At 28.7% G+C, this 9,404-nt stretch overlaps 1 long non-coding RNA gene across 1 annotated transcript; it reads left to right on the forward strand.

Annotated features, from left to right (window-relative positions):
- Positions 1-3,342: 3,342 nt before the first annotated feature.
- LOC134262075 (uncharacterized) lies at positions 3,343-7,805 on the forward strand. The gene is made up of 3 exons (XR_009990936.1): positions 3,343-3,418; positions 7,235-7,338; positions 7,507-7,805. It is a non-coding gene; the product is annotated as an uncharacterized LOC134262075 (long non-coding RNA).
- Positions 7,806-9,404: the final 1,599 nt, after the last annotated feature.

Below are 9,404 nucleotides of genomic sequence, written 5' to 3' on the forward strand. Positions count from 1 at the left end.
TGCTCAAATGGTTAAGAGAAGTATTATCTTTTCCAACAATTGTAGCTATTTGTAGGTACATGAATTATAAAGAAATCAATTACTTTACTCATTACTGTTCCTTTCGATTTTTACAGAAATATTTTTAATACGAAACATATCAAATAAGATTTGAATGATGCTTTTCACGGGTGACTGGAAATTCCAGAAGCCCCTCGTTTTTTGGAGAATACCCATACAGAAGGGTAGAAGCCCCAATAAAGTGGTAGAAGCCCCATAAAATTGAATGAAATGGGGTACATAAAACCCTAAGGTGATGTTTAAATGAATGATATCGATATCCGTAAATTTTTATAGCCAATTTTACCTCAGAGTCGACAAAATCGGGCGCCATTACTGGTTTACTGTACACCACGCCCGATCTAATTTCGAAGCGAGCTGCTGTTTATCATCGTATAGATAAAGTTAAAATTATTCATTTTAATTTTAATATGTTTGTTATGCAAGATATATATCAAATATTATGTAATAAATATTTTTTTTTAAATTAAGAACGTTAGCCATTAAGATAATTTAAGATTTTTTTTTATTTTTGAGATTTTAGAGAAATTTAGAATTTAGAGATATGATTATATCCAAAAGCTTCAAAGCAACAATAATAATAAAAAATAGAAATGATAATTAATTAAACTTATATGTTTCAAAGAGAACAAAAAAATAAATAAATTTCAAAATATGAAAATACTGAATTTATTTTTGAGATTTTAGACAAATTATGAATTTAGAAATATAAAAATATGAAATTCAAAGGTTCAAAGCAATAATAATAATAATTAAATTTTAAAAATGAAAATAATTACTTATATGTTAAAAGAGAACAAAAAGTAAATCAATGTCAAAATATGAAAATACTCATTACTGAAACCTGGAAAGAAATAGTAAATTAAAAGAATATATCAATTTTCAAATATAAAGATATTTTATTTCAAAGTAACTTTTTTATGTTCTTTTCTTAGAAAAAAAATTAAGATGTTTTAAATATTTTACATCAGTTGTTTACATTATGAATTGTCATTAAAATAAAAGAAATATGAATTTAAAAAAAAGTAAAGTAAAAAAAAACACACCACAAAATAAAATATAACGGAATTTTTGATTGAATTTTAACTACGAAAAAATCTCAGTCTGGTTAAGAGAACTGAAAATCTTTTATCATCTCCTAGCATAGGTATTTTATGTAATTTTACATTTCATTGCCAGTTGAATCTGTCGACTAAAAATTTCCATTGCCTCTCTGTTCAAACTAATCCCATCTTCACGCCAAATGTTTTTATTTGAATTCATTAAACCCCTACATCTCCAAAATATCACATTCTGAGAATTCCCATATTTCCTCCGTAGTGTGTTATTTATGTCAAAAACAGTAGAATTGTACTTTCCTGGATCCAGGGTTTCACAAATCATTTGCCTAAACAGACTTCCAATAAATATTTTCTGAACCGAATCATTTCTTAACAGTTTTTCAATAATGTTTTGGATTCTTAACACTATAACCGACAGAGAAGATGAATATATATCTTTTTCTCCCACTTGCAGAAACGCTTTTAAACCAGTCTTAAACCATTAAAACCCAAAAATGTTTTTAAAATTGTATACTTATCATTTTTCCTAGAGTATATAGGGTTAGTATCAGGCAGTATTCCTCCCCGCCAGACGGGTGCAGACCAGTGAATACTGTTTGGTGTTGTGTTAGATTAGGTTAGTTTAGGAATATATATATTTTTTTTAATGTTGCTAATTAAATCATAAATTCCTTTCTATAAAATTTTTTATAATGTTATTTAATTTTATGTCAATTTCTTTCATTTGGCTGTAATATGTTTATACATGAACAAAAGATTGACTAGGAATAATGATAAAGTATCTTTATTAAAATAAGTCTTTTTAAATTTTTTTTAAAATTTTCTTTTAATCTTTCGGTCATCTTTCGGTCCTTTGACTTTAATATTTTTCTGTTTCAAAATTCAAATCATGGCTCTACAATTAAGGAGGCCTCCACATGGCTAGAGCTGGGAACATAAGGAAACTATGAATATTTTCCAGGTATTACTAATTTAAAAGGTCTTTATTAATTTATCATTATTATTAATATTAGTATCAAAATTATCAAATTCATATTTTCCTTATTTTCCTTATGTGTGTGCTAACGTCCTTAAAATGAAAATTTGTATTTAAAGCATATTACCATTTCATATCAACATTATTTTAAAAAAAAATTATATTACAAAATCATTTATTTTACAATTTGATAATGAAAGTCAAGAACAATTGAGCAAAGTCAAGGTTCAGTGTATATATACACATGCCCTGCCAGAGGGGGGTTGGTCAGAGTAGCTGAGAACAGGTGTTTGATCAAAAGAAGTTTATTGTCAAGTTGACCAAGTGTCAACAGCTGTGTATATATTAATGTACACACACAGGGGTGCCTCTTTATCCCAGTACATAACAACACAGCTAGCTGATGTGTAAATAATATTCTCTCCATATTCATACCACTTTACAAGTGTTTGCATATGCAATTATGCACATTTTATTCATTTTTATGTAACTTTTTTATTTCCTGGACCTGGATTCTAATAATTTCATTCTAATGGATACATATTGCTTTCTAATATCAATGAGTATAATTTGTTCTATTACATGAACAAAAAAATAAATAAAAAAAAACCTCCCCCAAATAAAACAGAACCAAAAAAAAATTACAACAAGTGACTGGAAAATAATAATGAATGCATGAATACTGAATTTCAAATATAAATAAACAATTGGAAAAAAAAGAAACCAAAACAAATACCTTTGAAATTAAATAAATTTACAACTTAAATCACTTTATTCATTAATTTATTTAACTTAATTTTATATTATAGATGATTGGAATTTTAAAAAAGGAACTTTATTAATTATTAATTGCCTAGTTAAATTCATTTAAAACATCCAGTCAATGAGTATTTTCACTGTTACAGTAATCTCTATCAACAGGTTAAATCACAATGTTTTTATGTAACAGTACACATAATCTATACAAATATTTTCATATTTTCAATAATGATTTTCGATATAAAATTCTTTTTGGTAGGTACAAACCAGTGTGGATAAAAGAATTCAAGTAGGCCATGAAATATGTTCATAATTAATATTTTATTTCATTTAGGCTGTTTAAAATTAAAACTACGTTTAACGTCACCCGCGCGCGTAGGTTTATGAGAAATTCGTCTTTGAAAAAAACAAACAAATCGGAATTCCGTATGTCTGTTCCGGTTTGGTTCTACAATTAGCGTCTGAATTCTGCTTCCCGTAGTGACAGAAAATGTGCTTTGATACAGGCAGTTGGTGTCTTATTAAAGAAAACTAGTGAAATAAAGAGTTTGGGACCATAAATGTAAGTAAAAAATAGATGATTTTATGATTGAAGTTAATGACAAAGTCTGGTTTGTTGATTTTTTTGTCAGTCTTCGAATCACATGTTCAAACTGACAGTGACAGACTCTCAGTTCGTGATTCTATTGGCTGAACTTTTCATTGTATTTTGGAGTGAATCGAAAAAACTTTTTTACCGAGTGGAAAGTGTGTCAAAAAAACAAGATCTATATTCAGTGAAAAGCCGGTAACTGGAAATTCCAGAAGCCCCCCGTTTTTTGGAGAATACCTATACAGAAGGGTAGAAGCCCCAATAAAGTGGTAGAAGCCCCATAAAATTGAATGAAATAGGGTACATAAAACCCTAAGGTGATGCTTAAATGAATGATATTGATAACCGTAAATTTTTATAGCCAATTTTACCTCAGAGTCGACAGAAATCGGGCGCCATTTCTTCTTGTTTTCATATACCGTAAACCACGCCCGATCTAAAATCGCGATCGCTGAAGTCGTTTAGAGTAATCCGTGAAAATCATTACCATTATCTTGATCAAAAGTGAATAATATAATATATGATTTTTATTTAGAAAAAAAATATATGAAAGGAAAGTTAAGAATATAAATGAAGCATTAAATATTTACATATTTCCTAAATGAAATAAAATATTAATTATGAACATATTTCATGGCCTACTTGAATTCTTTTATCCACACTGGTTTGTACCTACCAAAAAGAATTTTATATCGAAAATCATTATTGAAAATATGAAAATATTTGTATAGATTATGTGTACTGTTACATAAAAACATTGTGATTTAACCTGTTGATAGAGATTACTGTAACAGTGAAAATACTCATTGACTGGATGTTTTAAATGAATTTAACTAGGCAATTAATAATTAATAAAGTTCCTTTTTTAAAATTCCAATCATCTATAATATAAAATTAAGTTAAATAAATTAATGAATAAAGTGATTTAAGTTGTAAATTTATTTAATTTCAAAGGTATTTGTTTTGGTTTCTTTTTCTTCCAATTGTTTATTTATATTTGAAATTCAGTATTCATGCATTCATTATTATTTTCCAGTCACTTGTTGTAATTTTTTTTTTTGGTTCTGTTTTATTTGGGGGAGGTTTTTTTTTTTATCATTTTTTTGTTCATGTAATAGAACAAATTATACTCATTGATATTAGAGAGCAATATGTATCCATTAGAATGAAATTATTAGAATCCAGGTCCAGGAAATAAAAAAAGTTACATAAAAATGAATAAAATGTGCATAATTGCATATGCAAACACTTGTAAAGTGGTATGAATATGGAGAGAATATTATTTACACATCAGCTAGCTGTGTTGTTATGTACTGGGATAAAGAGGCACCCCTGTGTGTGTACATTAATATATACACAGCTGTTGACACTTGGTCAACTTGACAATAAACTTCTTTTGATCAAACACCTGTTCTCAGCTACTCTGACCAACCCCCCTCTGGCAGGGCATGTGTATATATACACTGAACCTTGACTTTGCTCAATTGTTCTTGACTTTCATTATCAAATTGTAAAATAAATGATTTTGTAATATAATTTTTTTTTAAAATAATGTTGATATGAAATGGTAATATGCTTTAAATACAAATTTTCATTTTAAGGACGTTAGCACACACATAAGGAAAATAAGGAAAATATGAATTTGATAATTTTGATACTAATATTAATAATAATGATAAATTAATAAAGACCTTTTAAATTAGTAATACCTGGAAAATATTCAAAGTTTCCTTATGTTCCCAGCTCTAGCCATGTGGAGGCCTCCTTAATTGTAGAGCCATGATTTGAATTTTGAAACAGAAAAATATTAAAGTCAAAGGACCGAAAGATGACCGAAAGATTAAAAGAAAATTTTAAAAAAAATTTAAAAAGACTTATTTTAATAAAGATACTTTATCATTATTCCTAGTCAATCTTTTGTTCATGTATAAACATATTACAGCCAAATGAAAGAAATTGACATAAAATTAAATAACATTATAAAAAATTTTATAGAAAGGAATTTATAATTTAATTAGCAACATTAAAAAAAATATATATATTCCTAAACTAACCTAATCTAACACAACACCAAACAGTATTCACTGGTCTGCACCCGTCTGGCGGGGGAGGAATACTGCCTGATACTAACCCTATATACTCTAGGAAAAATGATAAGTATACAATTTTAAAAACATTTTTGGGTTTTAATGGTTTAAGACTGGTTTAAAAGCGTTTCTGCAAGTGGGAGAAAAAGATATATATTCATCTTCTCTGTCGGTTATAGTGTTAAGAATCCAAAACATTATTGAAAAACTGTTAAGAAATGATTCGGTTCAGAAAATATTTATTGGAAGTCTGTTTAGGCAAATGATTTGTGAAACCCTGGATCCAGGAAAGTACAATTCTACTGTTTTTGACATAAATAACACACTACGGAGGAAATATGGGAATTCTCAGAATGTGATATTTTGGAGATGTAGGGGTTTAATGAATTCAAATAAAAACATTTGGCGTGAAGATGGGATTAGTTTGAACAGAGAGGCAATGGAAATTTTTAGTCGACAGATTCAACTGGCAATGAAATGTAAAATTACATAAAATACCTATGCTAGGAGATGATAAAAGATTTTCAGTTCTCTTAACCAGACTGAGATTTTTTCGTAGTTAAAATTCAATCAAAAATTCCGTTATATTTTATTTTGTGGTGTGTTTTTTTTTACTTTACTTTTTTTAAATTCATATTTCTTTTATTTTAATGACAATTCATAATGTAAACAACTGATGTAAAATATTTAAAACATCTTAATTTTTTTTCTAAGAAAAGAACATAAAAAAGTTACTTTGAAATAAAATATCTTTATATTTGAAAATTGATATATTCTTTTAATTTACTATTTCTTTCCAGGTTTCAGTATTTTCATATTTTGACATTGATTTACTTTTTGTTCTCTTTTAACATATAAGTAATTATTTTCATTTTTAAAATTTAATTATTATTATTATTGCTTTGAACCTTTGATTTTCATATTTTTATATTTCTAAATTCATAATTTGTCTAAAATCTCAAAAATAAATTCAGTATTTTCATATTTTGAAATTTATTTATTTTTTTTGTTCTCTTTGAAACATATAAGTTTAATTAATTATCATTTCTATTTTTTATTATTATTGTTGCTTTGAAGCTTTTGGATATAATCATATCTCTAAATTCTAAATTTCTCTAAAATCTCAAAAATAAAAAAAAATCTTAAATTATCTTAATGGCTAACGTTCTTAATTTAAAAAAAAATATTTATTACATAATATTTGATATATATCTTGCATAACAAACATATTAAAATTAAAATGAATAATTTTAACTTTATCTATACGATGATAAACAGCAGCTCGCTTCGAAATTAGATCGGGCGTGGTGTACAGTAAACCAGTAATGGCGCCCGATTTTGTCGACTCTGAGGTAAAATTGGCTATAAAAATTTACGGATATCGATATCATTCATTTAAACATCACCTTAGGGTTTTATGTACCCCATTTCATTCAATTTTATGGGGCTTCTACCACTTTATTGGGGCTTCTACCCTTCTGTATGGGTATTCTCCAAAAAACGAGGGGCTTCTGGAATTTCCAGTCACCCGTGAAAAGCATCATTCAAATCTTATTTGATATGTTTCGTATTAAAAATATTTCTGTAAAAATCGAAAGGAACAGTAATGAGTAAAGTAATTGATTTCTTTATAATTCATGTACCTACAAATAGCTACAATTGTTGGAAAAGATAATACTTCTCTTAACCATTTGAGCAGGGAGAAGCTTACCGAAGATAGGGCCTTTCAAGTGAAGGAGAGTAAGGAAAGAAGTTGGGGTATTCCAAGACGTGAAGAATCCTGTCCTTAGTGTGGAATTCAAGGTATTAAAAATAATCTAACAGCTATCATTATGGTCCAGATATTAATATTCACACTTTCAAAACTTAATGCTAGTAGATCTAGTACTAAGAAAAAATACTACATAATTCAATTTGAGATATTTCAACATGAACAGTTTTAAATATTGTCATCAATAATTTTAATTGTAGATATTGATCAACTATTCCCATAAGAAGAAGCATTTGCCTCCAGGGTACCATGGACGTGTGGCAATATTAATCCAAAGGACAATTGAGGCCTAGTTAAAAGTCACTTTCCTGCACATTCAGTCTTAGAATACGTTGTTTGCTAACAATAGGACTCAAACTGATTTACATACTAAGAAAAAAAATCTGCTATGGAAATTAATCTTAGGTGTCATATTAATTAAATGCTCTTTATTACTTAATTGTAATGTTTTTAATGTAGTGAATAGGTTAGTTTGAATAAATTCACAATTGTTTGAAAATTTTGTTTGTTTATTTTTTTCCTCCCTCCCTCGTAGGTTTTGAACTTTAGATGTGACGTTAAACGTAGAATTAACTTTAAACAGCCTTAATACATTAGGTATATGGGGTTATTTTTTTTTTATATAAGAAAACTAGGTAACGACAAGTGCCTATCCATAAAACCATAATGGTCCAGTTCTGGAGCTAATAGTACATGTATATTAGTACAAATGTACTTTCAAAGTACTCAAACAGGTTCAGCCCACTTTGTTTCTCAAAGATGAATAAAAATGCAATCCTCATATGAAAGCTTGTTAAAACCTCTCTCACTGCTTGCTTCAAATATCCTCCAGGTTTGTTTTCCAACAAAATGATATGGGAAAGCTTACACATGTTATGTATAGGCAATGACTGTTGCATACTCCATTTGATATGGGTTTTTCTTTTTTACATAATCAAGTACAAGGAAGGGTTTCCCCATGCAATCTCAGGATTGTTTGGTATACCTAACAATTCTTTCACAGAAAATATCAGTTGATAGTTTTTTAAGCTCCTTTCACACCAGTCAATCATTTTTAGTTCAGATAACCCACTTACGGGTATTTGCATCAGAGACATATAATAGTATTATTATATGTCTTTGTTTGCATGTACAATCCCCATGCAAGTTAAAGAACTACTGTATACAGGGTTATTTTCGCTCCGTGTTATTTTCGCCCTCTTGAACTTGTGAACAATTTTGCCCCGTTTAAAATTCGCCGAGTCATAGTTTTGTTTAAGAAATTATACCGTAATCTTTACATTCGCCCCGTTTTAAATTCGCCAAAATGATAGTAGGGTGAAAGGGTCGAAAATAAAACGGGGGCGAAAATTTCCCTGTATACAGTATTTCAATTAAGTGGGTGCTACTTTTCCCCCTCCCAATGCTAAAAATCAGTAGAGGCCGGGGTGAAACCATAGCCTATCCATGCAGTGGTAATCAGTCCTAGAGTGAAGCACTTCATACATAAAGAAAAAATCCTCAAATTTGCTATACTGGCATTCAGCAGACAATGGCTGACTTCAATCATGAACTTGAGTAACTATTGTTGAACTAGAGTAACATCGAACCTGATATAGTTTAACTGGAGTGACGTAATTTTTCTACCATAGTTCTACCCTCGTGTTTGCGTTGGTAGAACTATGGTAGGAAAATTACGTCACTCCAGTTAAACTATATCAGGTTCGATGTTACTCTAGTTCAACAACAGTTCAAGATCGAAGTCAGCCAATGATTCATCTACCCAGAGTAGTTAAGCTGCTCATAATGGGAGAACTCAGATGATAAAGAATATACAGTAAAACACGCTTTTAGCGATTTATACTTCCCTGACAGGGAAGTGATTTTCATTCCAGAAACTTTAAAATATATTGTAAACTTAATTGATATACAGGTAGCAATTAAATTATGTTTATAATTAGGCAAAATCATCCATCCATTTCACATCCCTGTCATTAAATCCATATTTGAATGTATTTTCACAGAGAATTTAAGACATATTTCAGATTCACTCTTTTATTCATAAAACTTAATCCATATATAAAAATTAATGTCAATATTTCATGTATTTGAATATGTA

This window comes from Saccostrea cucullata, unplaced genomic scaffold (assembly GCF_032062105.1).
Source record: "Saccostrea cucullata isolate Sc308-1 unplaced genomic scaffold, CSIRO_AGI_Scuc_v1 ctg11970, whole genome shotgun sequence".
NCBI lineage: Eukaryota > Metazoa > Mollusca > Bivalvia > Ostreida > Ostreidae > Saccostrea > Saccostrea cuccullata.